Genomic DNA, 16,904 nt, shown 5'->3' with positions numbered 1-16,904 from the left:
AACAGGCTCATTATGGTTCAGAAATCCCCTGGGGCATTTTAACCTTTTAAACTCTTTTTTGGATGTTCCCTTTGCCAAATGGGCTGACTCCCTGTCATATCTCCACTCTACCCTGCTCAGGCACTGATTTTAGAAGTGTCACTCTTACTACACTGAGAAGTCAGATACCCAAGGTCAGATGCTATCCAAAGTCAGATAGTCCAAGGGCTTTCCTTGGAGAAGGGGCTGACGAGGAAAGGGTGGGAAAATCAGCTCAAGTGAGAAGTATGAATTCACCAAAGCATCCAGGATGGTTTGCCACATTTGTGAACAGCACAGGAAACAGGTTGGTCCCACTTCCTAGCACACCAAAGGGGGCAGCAGCACATCTGTAAAATGCTTTGTAAATTTCGTGATAATTTTTGTTTCCACTCTCATTCGTTGATAATCTCAACTGCTCTGCTGTGCGCTGAAACGTTGACACAGCCCAACAGATAACTATGAGGAAGTTTGGTCGTTAGCTACCTGAAATTATTCCCATTGGCTCTTTACATAAAGCCGCATTTGATATTCTTCATTAACCCCACACATTTGCCCCTGAGCATCACTTGCACAGCAGCCCTGACCCTTGAAATTAAACAGAGGCGTTCTTGGACTGTTAGTCTGCCTTCTGCAGAATGGTCCATTCAGTCTTGTGGCTCTTCTGACTAACTGGAGCTGGGATGCTGAGAAAATGAAACAAAGATGGAGTGACAGATTGAGTTCTCTGGGGGTACCTGGAACATAGAGCGGTTCCACCTGCTGGGCCAGTCTGTGGTTCCTTCTTCCTGCTGTTCAAGAGCTCCAGTAAAAACTTGAGGGAGATGAGAGAGTGTAGGGACTGCCAGCCTCCCTGCCGCACCCCACCCTCCACACAAACACATCAACTTTCCACTTGCAGCGACCTGCCCGCCAGTGTGACTTATCAGCTGTTTGGAATTTGTCACTAAAACAAAACAAATTGTGGAATGTACTGCTCTGCATGCTAATGAAATGGCTGAGCCAGCTCAGGGGTTATGAGAAGGTTTGCAAATTAAGAGAATAATGATCTTTGGTTTCTGACCTCCTGGCACGGCGGCAGTATTTATCAGGAGGCGCATGTGACTAGTTAAGACGCAGAGCCCCAGCTTGAAGGAAACAGCTGCTGGCGGCGTGCTCTGGCACTTGGCAGCTGGACAGGCAGGGTGCTGATGTGAGGAATACCGAGACAAAACCACCCCAGTAAGTAACTGGAGAACTTTCGTGTGTGTGTGTGTGTGTGTGTGTGTGTGTGTGTGTGTGTGTGTTTGCAAGCCACCGACAATTTTTAATTTTGATTTTGGTTTCCCTCTGGCGCTAAAGGAGGTATTTTATCTGTACCTGTTGTTAATAGCCATTTGTATTTTTACTGATTTTTTTTTTTTTAGAATCTGTTCTTTTTAGCAACGTTGTTTTCTAACTTTACGGATGAATGAGGTATATTCCTTGATTCCTATCTAGGAAACATTGAGTATATTTCCTGATGTCCGGGATTTTTATGGTCTGTGGTGTTTAAGTTCAAAGCCAAGATTCAGGTTTTGAAGTAGAGAATCTATCGAAGTGAGTCAATGGCTAGACTTGATTTTAATTAGTTTTGCCATTGAAACTTGAAAAATAGTGTTTTGAGAAATAACTTGTGAATTTATTGTATGTCTGACTTGACCATTCTAGCCAATTTTGAAGACTCTCTCATTTAACTATGTATAACAATCTGCAATAGAGAAATGAATAAAATAATATTTAGATTAGAAATCACATTTAGATTTCAGGCATGCTTTCTAACTCATTGAAAGATAATATTTTATAGCTCTTTTCTTCAACAAGCTAATTCACCTTCATTACTTTAAAGCTAAAATTTTGAGTTGCCCCTGGTCTTTCCGATTTTAGAAAAGGGAAAGTTCATGTTTTTATGAGGCTTGGAGTCTTTCTTCCTTGTTTATGACCTGGTTTATAAAAAGTGTTGCCTTAAGCTGATTATCAGCTCTGGGAGCCTGGCACCCAAACTACTGAGAGGACCTGTTCTATTGTTGATTCATTCGGCAAGAATGGAGCTTGCTCTTGGGAGAGCAGCAAAGCAGACATTGTACTGGAACGGAGCTGTTGTTCAGGGACTTTTGTCCTTCCGTGATAGTCACCTGACAGAACGCTTAAGGAGAAAAGAAAAGGGGAAAGGGAGAGGGCAGAACCCTGAATTGGTGATGTAAACCTCTGGAAGTGACAGGCCTCTGAATCAGAGCGTTGTGGGGAGATAACCAAACAAGTTCCTTTTTCTGGATCGCCTGGACATTAAGGGGGGGGTGGGGGGGGGTCGGCAGTGAGGGCTTGTTTTGATTTGAATTCTTACCAAACACTTGTTTTGTTTGTGACAAGCCCAGGGCACCCTGAAGTGTGGTTTTTCCTCCAGGTGACTGAAGGATTGTCAAGTAGGCTCAGGTCGTACAATTTTCTTGCAACTTCTGCTCCCTGTCTGGAGGGAGCACGGCCCCTCCTCCACCCTCACGACTCTGTGTAGTATGTGGAGAGTGGATTGCAAATGACCCAGAATGTGCTGGTTCTGCCACAATTTCCCTCAACACAGCTGGTCTTGAGTACCACATCAGCCAGAGATCTGGGATGGAAGCTGTTTCAGATGCTCCGTCTGGGGGGCCAGTCTGGCACTGGAATGTTTCCCCTCTTCGTTTCCTTAAGATGGAAGAATCCACAAAACCTAGAGTGTTCAATGAGAAAACATATCTCCAACTCCTCTGTTCCCCTTTATGCTGTTTGGGAGAGGTCCTTGGGTCACCATGTGGCCACGTGGCCCGGTGACTTCCCTGTCTGACTGCAGGGCGCTGGCTGCCCGCTGGGCCGTTCTTTAGGGAGTTTGCTTCCGGATAGTTTCACTTTTTCCACAGGCTGATGGTGGAAAAGAACTCTCAGGTGAAATTGTGTCTCTGGAATAATACAGCCACCCACAATAAAATGAGGGGTCTAAATGGCAGAGTATCCTTTGAATTATTCAAGTGCTGAATTTTTGAAAGCCCACCAATTATTTTGAAAAACCCAATGATACTCTGACTTTCAAAATATTAATAACAGAATAATAAAAATGATTATTTTACATGCAGACAATACATCCATGGAGTCAAAGAATTTTAGATCTGGATAGGAATTATAGAAGGTGCAATTTAGGGCCGGCCCCGTGGCTTAGCGGTTAAGCGTGCGCGCTCTGCTACTGGCTGTCCGGGGTTTGGATCCCGGGCGCGCACGGACGCACCGCTTCTCCGGCCATGCTGAGGCCACGTCCCACATACAGCAACTAGAAGGATGTGCAGCTATGACATACGACTATCTACTGGGGCTTTGTGGGGGGAAAAAAAAAAAAGGAGGAGGATTGGCAATAGATGTTAGCTCAGAGCCGGTCTTCCTCAGCAAAAAGAGGAGGATTAGCGCAGATGTTAGCTCAGGGCTGATCTTCCTCACAAAAAAAAAAAAAAAAAAGAAGAAGGTGCAATTTAATGCCTTCATTTCAAAGATGAGGAAATGATAGCAAATTTATCTGGGTCACAGCTCTAGTTAGTGGCAGAGCCAGAAAAGAAAGCTCAAGGCTTCTGCTACGATTACCATCATAATATTAACACTAATAATTATAACTTACATTTATTGTGCACTTACTATGCCAAATGATGTGCTAAGCAAGTGTATTTATTTTTATATAATCCTCACAACAAATTTCTCTGCTATATATTATTATTCTAGTTTTATAGACGGAGAAGCTGAGGCTCAGAGACCCCCTTAGCTACTTGACTCTACATGGTACAGGTAGAAGTGGCACCTAGATCTGACTCCAGAACTTGCACGCATTAAAAAGTAAAAGTGGAATGCATATGCTCATCCTACACATTTAAACTTAAAAGCTCGTGAAATGCAAATGAGAATATTTCAGTGCAATGCAGTTAGACACACAATGTGTGTTATGGCCCTTTTGAGCTCCCCATGACAGGAAGGGCGAGGTTTCCCCTTGTGACAGTCCAAGCCCAAGCTATATGGGCTCACTGACCGGCACATGTTTTTCTCTTTGAGAGTAGTTCAGTGATGGCCCTCACATTGGGATGAACAACAGGGGGGCTTTTTTATTACCCTGGAACACACTGCTTTCACTGCCCCTTCTGACCTTTTCTTCAGTTTTTCCTGTCACTCCTTTCCTTTGGAGGACAGCCACTCCAGCCATGCCCCACCCCAAATAGCTGGCTTAGTGGTGATAAAACTACTATCAGATCTGTTCATTGTGGCTCAACCTGGAAGGTTGGTTGTCCAAGTGTGTTATTGTCGTTTATGAATGTTGTTTATGAAGGAGTGCAATCCTTCCCTCTGTTTGGTCCATTTGTTCTGAGCTGGGAAGGAGGGTCACAGGACAGGGAACCTGGTGTGAGAGGGGAAGGAAGAGAGGTGTGCTTTTCTCTGCTGAGTGGGATGCTGCCTGCACTCACCTTTGCCCAGCTGCGCACTTCTCCCCCGACCGGCTGCCTATCTAAAGACTGGCCGTCTTACTTGTGTGCTATGAAGCTGCATCTTTTCTGGGTCATCAGCTAGAGACAGAGCCCTAAGAGAAACCTACTTTTTGAACCCTTCTAAAAATTTAGTTTGGCTTTCCATAGTCCTCCATATGGTTACATGTCAAAATTAGGGCTGGCGATGAGAAAGAGCACTGAGTAATATGTAAGTAGCAGAGGGGTCCTTCGGTTAATCAGGAGGAAAATTAAGTAAGTAGACCATTCATGGATGTCTTTGAGAAAGTTATCAATGATTTTTCAAGGCTGTTATGACAAGACTACACATTTTGAAGATCAAGCTATTTATAGCAAGAAAAGGGAATTTTTAATCTACTCCTCGCCTGCCTGATGCATCTAAAACTAAGCCCAACTCAAGAGTAGTCAGCGATACAGTGTGCTAAACCAGAACCACTGGAAATTACCTCCTATTCTTGCTGGGAATTGCTTATTTTCATAACAATTGGCATAGTCCATTGGGTGTTATACGGAGACACATGAGATAGACTCGAAATCGCAGCCAAGTCCATAAGTCATACTCCAGAGCTGATTTGAAGCAAAATAAAGTGTTTATTTTCCTGGGACCTTTTAGGTTAAGGAAACAAATTTTGTGATGCGGTTCTTGTTTTGTTTCTTTATTTTTGCCCGATTATGTGTGTTCCAAAGAACCTGTTCCCAGAGTGTTAACTCTCTTGGGCCCCACTTTCCCTTTGTATAGCTTGCTCATTTACAGTCCCTGGAGTTGTTGAGTAGTTTGAGTGTCGTGTTCCAATTGTTTTATGGGATTTGAAAGTCTTTGGGTGTTTTTGCTGTTTCAAATGATCACAGTAGTACCTCTCGAGTCTGCAGTGTGTAGGTTCGCTGTGCTTTGATCTTTTTTGAGCCCATCTATGGTATTGAGAAGACAAACTCCTGAATTTATATGGGAATTTTCTGGTATAAAGCACTTTCTTGCACTTTGCCACAATCCTATGACAGGAGGACATCATCACCATTCTTTACAGGGAGGAAACTGAGAATGAGAGAAAGTGAGTGACTTGTCCGTGGTCATGGAACCAGTAACCAGCAGAGCTCACCCAAGCCCCGGTCTTCTGATTCTGAGTGATATCTATGGAACTGTCCTTAGTGATCAAAAGTGCTGTAATTTGTATTATCTTCCAGTGGGCAAAGGGTAAATGGATGACTGATTTATGATATGCCATCTCATGCCTGTCAAAGATGGTATTTCTGAAGCCTATGGATATTTGGCTTTGGAAAAAGGGTCAGCTTAGTTACAGACACAATAGTATTTGCTTAGGGCAATATTTTTAAAGGAACTTAGTGGTCATTTTCCTCCCCTGCAGACCCAATGTGGTTAAGTTGGAGTCAAACCAACTGTGACATGATGTAATAGTCAGCTTTTAGAAGAAATGTGGTTGTTTTTTGAGACATAAAAAATGCAGTCTGCTGTCCACTGTGCACTCCCCTTACCCAACAAAACCTGCCTGGTTACAGTACCCTTATTCCCATGGGATATAGTGTACTCTGACCACCAGGAACAGTGGTCCACTGTGACTATTTCCCTCTGCAAAGTTATCTACTTACAAGTGAGAGAGTCTCAGCTTGCTGGAATAATTGAAAATCTTCACTACTAGTTGATTTTCTGTTATGGCAATCCAGTTCATTGAATAACAGCATTATCAGTATGTTGGCAAGGTCATAAAAATGACAGTGCATGATGCCTGATGATTTTACAGTGCTGCACATTGTAATAGCTAGGGCTTCGAGGCAGGGGGTGAGATGGAAGCAAGTGAACAGCTTTATGACAATAACAGCTATAATAGTGTTTCTTTCTGAAGTAGCTTTTTTTTGAGCATGAATGTGAAAGGTAGCCCTCTTTGAATTTAAAAAATCCTGAAAAACATTTAATTCACGAACTGACTTAAAGAGCATTTTTCCTTAGTGACTACTGTAATAGAACTTTCTGCACCTTTCAAGAAGACAAGTTCAACTCAATATTGTGGCGAATTCAAATCAATATATGAATGATTTATGAAGCTGCAGATATCCCAACATCTTTTAAGTTTGTATATGATCGAATTCGTAATTTTATTTTCTGAAGACTTCTCTATTTGCCAACTGCTGCCCTATCTTTACACTTAACTTTGTCCTGGTTTAGTGGGGACCTGTCCCCACCCCACACAATGTTCCAAGACCCTTGCATAGATCATTATGCCACTGATTTGCTTTAGTATTATACGTATACGCAGAATTTCATCTTTGAACGTGTTCCAGATACAATCTTTGACAGAGAACTAGTAATGGAGAAAATAACATGGAAAAACTTAAGTAAGTTCATAGTTAATTCTAAAAACTTTGCTGCTGCTTAATTGTTTCAAAAATCGCAGACATGTAACTGCATTTGAATGTGTGTAAGAGATTTTAATTGCTTCGCTTCTTCCTCTCTGAAATATCTGTACTGTTGTAGAGACCTTAGCAATTGTGAACTGGCCAAAAGGGAGGCGATGGGCTGGAAAAGAACTTGGGCAGAGAGGCCATCAAGCAGCCACAGAATCAGACTCCATATTTTTTTTTTTAAAAAGCTGTTTAGTCACTCCTCTGTTTTATTTTGAGAAAGTCATATTTTTCCTTTCATCTCACAATTCAAAATGGGCTGAACCAAGTTTCCTTGGGGTCTTTTACATAAGTTCACTTTGGAAAGGTACCATCCAGGGATTCCTTTCCAGGAATTTTTGCTCTGCAAAACCGACCTGGTTGTATAGAACTTAGACCTGGAATCAAGAAGCTGGGAAGGACAAATGTCCTTTTCCCCTTTTCCAGCCACACTCTAACAACTGGCCCTTTGACTATCAAGGATGAATGTTCTCAAATCTCAAGTTCATATAGATTTCTGGAATTCATAAACTGCTCAAGAATTTAAAACAGTTTTAAAATAGAAGAACTGAGTATAATTCCATATTTGGTTCTGGAAAACTCATACCATAAGTTCAATTTGACTGAAGTTTGGATTCTGCTCTATTTTCAGTTCTGCTTTTTAAAAGTTGAAAGTATTTCATTTATGTGTGGAATGCCTGCCATTCAAAATCATATGAGTTGACAGGATGTTTTAGAGATCGTCATTTTTTTATGGAAAGGACAGAGCTCAGTCTGAGTGGTGGTACTCAAGATCTCTCTGTAGTCTCTTTCTCTCCCCCGTCACTCTGATTCTAAGAGGAATCTGTCTCTTTCTATTTGACTTCTGAAGTAGGCATTTAAACTGGATCTGCTCCTGGGAGAGCAAAGAAATTGATGTCTATTTTCACAACACCCAGAGGTAGACGTTGTTGTTGATGTTGTTGATGCTCCTGCAGAAGAGAAAACTGAATTTCACAGAGGTTGAGTACCTTGCACAAGGTCACAGCCAGTGAATCGTTAAGCCAGGATTCTGGTCCTGGTCTTCCTGGAAACAAAGTAGATGCCTTTTCTCTTCAACCACACCGTCTCCCACTATATTTATGTTAAAAACTGGTGCTCACTGTGGAAAGGGCAGTCATTCTGTGGCATTCGGATTCTGCTGTCCCTGTCGTGCAACTGACATTATGTCATGCCCAATACATAGCTATTCCCATTAGAAGGATGCTGTAGGACAAAGAAACGTCCTAGGATTCTGTGGATTCATGATTGCAACCTGCAGTCTCCTTTTAGCCCCTACCCAGAACACACTCATCCTGCTTTTATTGTTGAGGTATTCTCTTAACTGTGGTGGTCTGCACCTTGGGCAGGGTGCTTTGGCAGAGCTAAGCCTCTGGCAACACTCAAAAATCATTGTAGTATCTCAGATAATGTTAGGTATAAAAAAGGATCATAACTGTAGGACCTGGCTGATTAACCAGGAATGGCAATTTGCTTTAAATTATATTTTGTTTTTATAAAAAGTGACGTAATATTGGCACCAAAAGGGGCAATCATAGTCACTCTATAAATTGTTTCTTGGGGCCAACCAGGTAGATAAAAGGGCCAAGCAGACTTTGAAGCAGGACCAGTGCAACATATCTCATGTTATTTTAATTCTCCATGTTTTAAAAAATACTGCTTTCAAGCTCTCTTTGGAAGCTGCAGGAACTTTTGTTGACTTAAGCCAGTGACAGTGGTTTTATTGTGTAAGTATCGAGGCTTTATCTTTTCAGCTATAAGGATGACTGAGAAATGTGTCACATATAAAATTCTGCAACTACTTGGAATACTCTTTCACATCAAGCTTGTGGAAGAGAGGCTAATATACTTGAAAATTTGTTTTGAGTTTTAATCCTCAGATTTGGAAATCTGACTCAACCAAAAGTTGTTAAAACCTCGCTAAGTACAGACTAGTTTATGGGACTCCTTATGTAGAAGCCAGGATTTACATGTAGGTAACAAAAGCAAAAGAAAAAAAGTCCAAAATATATTTTCATATGATTCATTTGGCAAGTATTTTTAAATAGATGCTTTCCACTGCATATTGCACAAACACTAATAATGGCACAGACTTTATCCTACAGGATATTACCACCTAGTTATGCATATTAATATTTTAAAAAATTATTGCAACAATCTTCTTACAACACACAAATATTTGTTATACAAAAGAGAACTTTGCACAGAGTTCTATGGAAGTCTGGGGAAAGGAGATGAATGCATCGAAGTGAGTCAGGGAAGCTTCCTTCGCGTTGATGACACTTGAGCTGGGCATAAAAAGATAAGTAGTCATTGTTCAAGAAGAAAAAACTGTATTTTGAAAGACTCCTTTCCAGGAATAACATGTAACTTGGTAGAGCTGAATCATAGGGTACATGTTGGAGGAAGGATTGGAGAAAAGGCTCAAAAGATAAGGTGGATCCAGATGGTTAAGGGTAATGTTTGCCCTTCTGAAGCATTTAGATATTTTTGAGAACCATTTAAAGTGAAAAAAGAATCTTTTTATTATAGAACATTTCCAACATATACAAAATTAAACAAAATAATATAATGAACCCCCATGTATTCATTACTTGACTTTAACAATTTTCAGTGGAAAATCTTGTTTCATTTATATCCCTACCCATGCTCTCTTCTTCCCATATTAGTTTGGAAGCAAATCCCAGACATTTCATCATTTCACCTGTAAATATTTTAGTATGTATTTCTAAAAGATAAGTTCTCCTTTGAAAAACACATGGTCATTAATACATCTAAAATAATTAACTGTAATCCTTAACTATTATTGAAGTTTGTCAAGTAAAGGAGTGAATGAATATATTTGCATTCTGAAAAGAAAACTCTGGAGGCAATGAGGAGAAAAGCTTGGAGAGAAAAAATACCAAAGACCAATAGATACTCCAGAGATGGGTTTGAACTAAGCCAATGCTAATGGAGAGAGTAGAAGAATTTTCAGAATATTTAAAAAGTAAAATTGATAGTTTTTGAGAGCAATTAGATATGAGCATGAAGGAGAGGAGAGAATTAAGGGAAATTTAGAGGTTTTAACTTGCACAATCAGTGTATGAATATGCCATTAAAAGATGTAATGTGGGGATTCCTTGAAAAGCAGTTTAGTCTGGTTCTTCATTAGCCAGAAATGATTGGAAACAAATTGCAAAATGTCTTCCTATTACCCTCAAACAAAACTTTGAGACTTGGACAATTTGGAGTAATTTTGATTGCTCCAACTTAAGAAAGTTATTAACAAAAATTGGAAAACATTTAGAGAATAACATCTAAAATGCTCAAGGGGACAGAAGAGCCACTTGGACAGACTGATAATTGAGACCTCTTCAGTTTACATATGATTAATAGTTATAAAATTGTAAAGGCTAATGAACATGACATTCACCAAATCCCCAAACGCTAAAGGTTTTAAAGACGTAAATTTGAAATAATGGAAGATTTTTTTTTTCGCGCTTCATGATGAAAATGCTCAACAAACAAAAAAGTTGAAAGAATTGAATAGTGAATATCAATATACCACCAATTCAGTTTTACCACTAACAATTTACTATGTTAGCTTTTTCACCCATCTACCCATGTATCCATTACTCTAGCCATCCATTGGCACATCTTTTTTTTTTTTTCAAAAGAAGTTGCAGACAGCAGTACACTTCATTCCTAAACACTTCGTCATACGTATCGTGAACCAGAGTTCAATATTTGTTTATGTGGAATTTATATTTTACACGAGAGATTAAATTTATACATTTATTTTGCCAAAAGGAATGGCTGTGATTCAAGAAGGATTAACACAATTCATGGCTGATTCTCACTCGGTTATTTATGAAAACAAGAAGCTGTTTGAGAACCTCTTGATGCTCAAAAGTTCTTGCCATATGGAGAAGCCACTCCCTACCACAAAACAGTCTTTGAGGCACTGTCAAGTATTGACTTGGCAAAAGCACATGCCTCTCAGTAAATGTTAATTGAATCTGAATGTGAAGGAACTGACACCCAGAAGCATAAGCTATCTGCCAGTAAGTAATAGATCTGGTACGAGAACAAATCACCTCTAATAGTTTCACATTGAGCATCACTCCCTGCCTGTGACAACTCTGCAGAGTAACAATGCAACAGAGTGAATGATTTATAAGTAAGAACTGTAACACAAGCAATTCATTCTATACAAAGTCAGCCTGAGATTTCTCAAGAGAAACCAGTACTTGGGCACTGGGGAAGGAGGTAAACTCTTCTCACAAAATAGACCTCTTTATTCACGTATTGAAAAAAAACGTGCCTCTGTTCATAAATATTTATCCTCTGATGTCCTCCAAAAAGGATTAAAGCAGCTTAAGATAAACAGCAAAAATAAAATAAAATAAAACTGAAAACAATGATTATAGGAATAAAACAAGGGCCAAAATATGCCAGTTAGTAGAGTGAGAAAAGTTTAGATTTAGAAAGCTCTGAAAGGTTCTAAATTAAGCCAAATTCTGACATGTCAAATCTTGCCAATTAGCTCAAGAATTGAAAATAAAGCTGAGATGATGTGTAGAATACACGTTCGTTCAAACGTTTGTTGTTAATGAACGTATCTAGGATTCATTTGAAAACTGAAAAATTCAGTCAAATAGCCAGGCATCTGCCCATACAAAAAGGAGATATTCTGATACTAGGAAAAGTTTTAGGTGTTCAATTGACTTTTTCAGTTTCTATTTTGATGTTATGACATCAGTCTATATCAGTGATTCTCAGCTGGGGGCAATTTTACCCTCCAGGGGACATTGGCAAAGTCTGGAGTCATTTTTAGCTGTCCATACTGGGGGTGGGGGTGGAGTATTACTGGCACCTAGTGGGTAGAGGCCAAGAATGCTGCTAAACATCCTACAATGCACAGGACGGACCCCCACCACAAAGAATTATCCAGCTGAAATATCAGTAGTACCAAGGTTGAGGAACCCTGATCCATGAGAGTCAATTACAAATCTTATCCTAATATGCCTTGAAAACACTTTACATGATTTACACATGCCATTTCTCCTCATGACTGCTGTTGAACAGTGAGCAGTGAAGACCAAATACACTTAATGAAATCCTACCGTATCAGCTCCAGGGCAAAAAAGAGATGTAAAGTGACCCGTCCTTCAGAATAAGGTTCATGAAAGTTCAAGCTGAGTGGCTCACATCACAAGTTGACAGCACTCTTTGGTGTCCAAGAGCATTAAATGTTGTCAGGCAACAATATAGATATTTACCTAGCAGAAAAGTGTTCAAATGAATTAGGGCCATATTGTTTATTGGACAGTTCATCCCAGGACTTCTCCCTCTGGGACTTTGGGACCTCATTTCTCTCTTCGTTCCTCTCCAAAAACTCATGAAGGAGAACTGAGGGTATCGGAAGCAGGTGGATTGAATAAACTACTGCTGCCAAACTGATGATTATATGTCTCTGATTTACGTTATTCTCCTTCATCTTCCCCTTACTAATTATATATACTCTACCTGTGTTTGCAAACATGTTCTCCTTCTTTTGTTATTCTTGTTACAACTGGTACCTATCCTCTCATCTTCAGTTATCCCCTCCTCCTTCTGAGTCTTTAACCTCTTCCTTTCTACTAGATCATCCCCATCAGCATTACAAGTATGTTCCAGCAATGCTCATCTTATAAAAATATCCCTTGGTCCTCACATCCTCTGCCAATTTCACCTCACTTCAATCCTAGACGAATGTGTTAAATTCAGATTCTACATGTGCTGTTTTTGTTTCTTGACCTCCCATTTACTCTCCAACTCACACCAACCTGGCTTCTGCTCACAGCTCCACTAAAGCTGCTCTTGTCAAGGTTACCAGTGACCTTCTTATAGCAAAAATTTTTTAAGCAGATAGTTTTCCATCCTTCTCTTCTTCGACCTCTCAGTAGCATTCAGCCAGTTGATGGTTTCAGCTTCCATGAGCACATTCTTCTCTTGGCCCCATGGCACAATATGCTTTAAGTTTTCCTTCTGCCTCTCTGACAACTGCTCATGATGCTTTGCTGCTTCACTTCCTCTCTCTGACCTCTAGATGTTGCAATGCCCAAGGCTTAAGGGTGGACTCTCTTGTCCTTTCTCTTTCTACTTTCTCCCTAAGCGATCTGAACTATTCCTCTGGCTTTAAATGCTGTTCACATGGGGATAACTCTCAATTTTAAATTCCATCTCAGATCTTTCCTTGGAGCTCTGTATGTATAAATAAATAAACATTTGTGTCTTGAGACCTGCATGCGGCAGTTTCACAGGCATCTCAACCTTAACACATCTTAAGCACAACTCTAGATTTCTTCCAATATACCCATTCCCTTCATCCTGCCAATCTTTTCCAACTAAGTAAATGGAATTATGATCCAGCCAGTTTTTCAAGCCTTACATTCCCTCATATCTTGCACTAAATTAATCTCCAGGTTTCAGCTCTTGACTTAAATATCACCTCTTCAAAGAGATCTTTCCTTACCACTCACCTAAAATAATCCCTCCTGTCATTCTCTGTTTTAGCATCATGCATGGGTTTTCATTCATAGCTCTTATAACAATTTGTAATTATATATCAATTTGCCTGTCGGATTAGTTTCCCTCACTAAACTGTACACTCCATTGGACGGGGTCCTGGTCTGTTTCATTTACCACTGGATACCCAGGGCCTGGCATAATGTCTGGAAGGTAGAGGTATGTGCTCAGTCGATATTTGTTGAGTTAATAGAGGACTATTTGGATACCGGGCCTAAAACAGACACTTTTTGCTTCCTGCCAAGATAAGAATTAGGTCCTTTTGCTGTTAGAATCATACTTTTAATTAAATTAAAAGATAATGTTTAAACACCACCCAGGAAAAAAAGATAATATTTAATAAGTGCTTGTCGATTGATGAATCGATTGATTAACCAATTGAAAATTCACTTAATTTCTTTGTATCCAATTTGTTTATTTATAACATAAAAATAATACTATTAACTCTCTTTTTCAGAATTATGTTATAGGGTGAAGTTAGATTCTTCCCCTTTAATCTCCTTTGAACAAAGACATTAAATACGTACAAAGTCCCGTTTGAGATGGGGCAGATACTACATGTACTATCAACTTCCTTGGTCTGAGTACTGCACTGGACTAATGTCTGAACTCTTGTGGTTTGTGAGGCAACCAAATGTCATCAGTCTTTATTATTATAAGCCCAATATAAAGGACACTATAAGACAGTGTTTTTGTGAGGTGGCTAGAATGATATCATCGCCTATGCAGCCTTAGAGGCCTCCCCTTGGCTGCCTTGCCCTGTAGGGAGTGCCATATGAAGCTGGTGGACCACACAGCAAAGTGGCCCCTGGCTGATGGCCTCTGGCCAAGTTACTGAAGGGTAACTGAGGTGAACGAAGTGGCAAAGGAAGCAACTTCACGGGGAGTAGTAAGGGGTATTATCTCTAGATCTTGATAGAGTCACAGATGCCTCTGCAAAAAGGAAACCCTTATATTTGCAAATTGGATGTTCAGTCTGAGGTTGCCCATGGACTCTTGGGAGGGGGAGAAAGTTTTATTATCACGAATTTTTGTGCCTCTAAAAAGATGATGGTGAGAATCAGAGAATGAGGTTGTTTTTTCTCTCCTTTTACACTGGGCAAGTCCACCTGTTTTAAGTTATAAAAAATGATATCAGGTGGGGGAACTTCAGGGAATACTGATTTCCTTTTGTCTTCTGAAATTCTCTGGGACGATCAGTCTTCATGCATACGAGTAGTGTTTGACAGACTCCTTTGAGACCCTGTGCAGGTTGTCCATCCGAACCCAGGGACCTCCTTCAGTTTTTTTCAAGCATTTAATGAGGCGGGTATCCTCCTGAAGACAATTATCTCATTTTGTAAAGTAGAGACATCTCTCCCCACAATTAAGACTGGAGCCACCTGAGGGGCCAGCCCCATGGCCTAGTGGTGAAGTTCGGCACACTCCACTTCAGCGGCCCGGGTTTGGTTCCCAGGCGCAGACCTACACCACTCATCAGCAGCCATGCTGTGGCAGCAACCCACAGGCACAGATGTTAGCTCAGGGCGAATCTTCCTCAAGCAAAAAGAGGAAGATTGGCAATAGATGTTAGCTCAGGGCCAATCTTCTTCAACAATAACAACAACAAAAAGATTGGAGCCACGAGAGCCCTGAACAAACCACTGGGAATGTGGGGAGTATTTACTTCTTACAAATTAACTTACCCCATCCTTGTCCCTCTTGAAAAAGCTGCCACTGTCTAATGTGGGTGGAATTTGAGGATGAAGACAATGCGAGCTATATTTTGCAGACTATTTGAGCCCAAACCTGGGAGACCGGCGCAGAGTCTCAAAGCCTCGTGGTGAGCAAGTTTAGAAGTGAGTTTAGACCAGGGGAAGGGAGCATGTGCAGGTCTTTTCTGTAAGACTTAAAAAAAGAAGCCAAAGTTTCAGTGACCAAAGATAACCAACAAAATATATAGGGCTCCGTGCGACAGGAGTAAATGACCAGACAGGGTTCAGGACCCAAGCATCAGAGCCAGAGAGCCAGCCATTTGTGCCTAGAGCCATCTTGAGTTCTAAGGCTCTACCTTCTCATGCTTATCTTCACCAACACATTTTTGCCCATCTCAGAGTTACCCAGAACTGCTGCAGATGCCCAGTACCCACCAACCAGGGATTTTCACTTTTTACTAAAACCTTCACTATCATTCTAAACCCCTGAAAACAATAATTATTTGACAAAGGGAGATGATTAGGTTGGAATAGTTTTTGCAAAGTCAAAGAACCAAATTCCTTGGAATCAGACTGGTGAGCAAAAATTTCGTGACTGATAGAGTATGGCTGCTTCATTTCGCCAAATCTAAATGGCAAAAGGACTGCTTCATCTCAGAAAACTCAGACTTTTTTAAGCAGATGCATTAGCTCAAAATCAGCCTTCTGACACATGCACTTTTTATATCCCAGGGACCCCAGTATGAGTCTGGATTCTACGGAAGCTCACTGTGATGGAATATTTCCCTTTCTTCCTTCCACTAACACATTCTTTAAACTTGGTCAAATTATGTTATCTTTTTGGCCTGGGGCTCTCTTTTATAGAATGAGATAGTGGAAATGTTCCCTGTCTCTCCTATTACCACAGTCTCTTTCTCTGTTAGAGCCACAGAGTTTCCTCTGAGTGGATTTAAAAAAGCACGCTCAGAAGAATTGAATGAGCCAGATGATGAAATCAGGTGTTTAGAGACCAATCCTTGCAGCTGCACTGACCACTAAAGAATCCTTCCCTGGTTTCTGGTTTCTTTTTAGAGTAGTAAACAACAACAGAGGAAGACTACTAGCTCAACTTGTGTAATCACTAATTATCCAAGTGACTCATTATCTAAGTGCTGGAAATTATCCACAGGAAATTATCCTGAAAAGTCCACAGTGATGAATACCTGTGATTAACTCAAATCTGACGGAGGAGTAAGTTGTTACTAGTTGTGGTCAAGAAATCCAAAGCAACAGAGAGAGGAAGTGGGAGAGAGTGAAACTAGATACTATGGTGTGTGGAATATGAAAATATATTTGCCTCTAAGCATGAGTAGGTACATATTTTTTTTAGAGACAGCCCAGTAAACACTCTATTTTCCCTTAGTCTTTCCAGAATCTACAAAGTAAAGTGTTGAGAGGGCATTGGCATCAAGTCCCATGCTCTTTGGGAATCATTTGTAAACATCTATTTTGTTGATTATGAGAATTTTTCTGTAAAAGAAAAACACAAAAATCTGAGAAAATTGCAAAACTTGGAGGTAATCTAGACATTTAAGCATATTATAAGGGGAAATAAATAATAATTTATTAGCCTAACCAAGCTTGATAAATGCTACAGAAATCCCCAAACTTTCTTGCTTGGGCAAGAGGCGAAATTTGTCTT

General features: G+C 40.3%; 1 protein-coding gene across 1 annotated transcript in view; it reads left to right on the top strand.

The window, feature by feature from the left end:
* Window positions 1-1,004: 1,004 nt before the first annotated feature.
* Window positions 1,005-16,904, top strand: part of RASGRP3 (RAS guanyl releasing protein 3) — a 71,511-nt gene continuing 55,611 nt past the window's right edge. Inside the window, exon 1 of the mRNA XM_087436915.1 lies at window positions 1,005-1,239. The gene's annotated coding sequence lies outside the window, so the exon portion shown is untranslated. The remainder of the gene's footprint in view (window positions 1,240-16,904) is intronic.

The sequence above is a fragment of the Ceratotherium simum genome, chromosome 11, assembly GCF_057802395.1.
Source record: "Ceratotherium simum simum isolate JZ-2026a chromosome 11, ASM5780239v1, whole genome shotgun sequence".
Classification (NCBI taxonomy): domain Eukaryota; kingdom Metazoa; phylum Chordata; class Mammalia; order Perissodactyla; family Rhinocerotidae; genus Ceratotherium; species Ceratotherium simum.
This window is presented reverse-complemented; position numbering and strand designations above follow the sequence as displayed.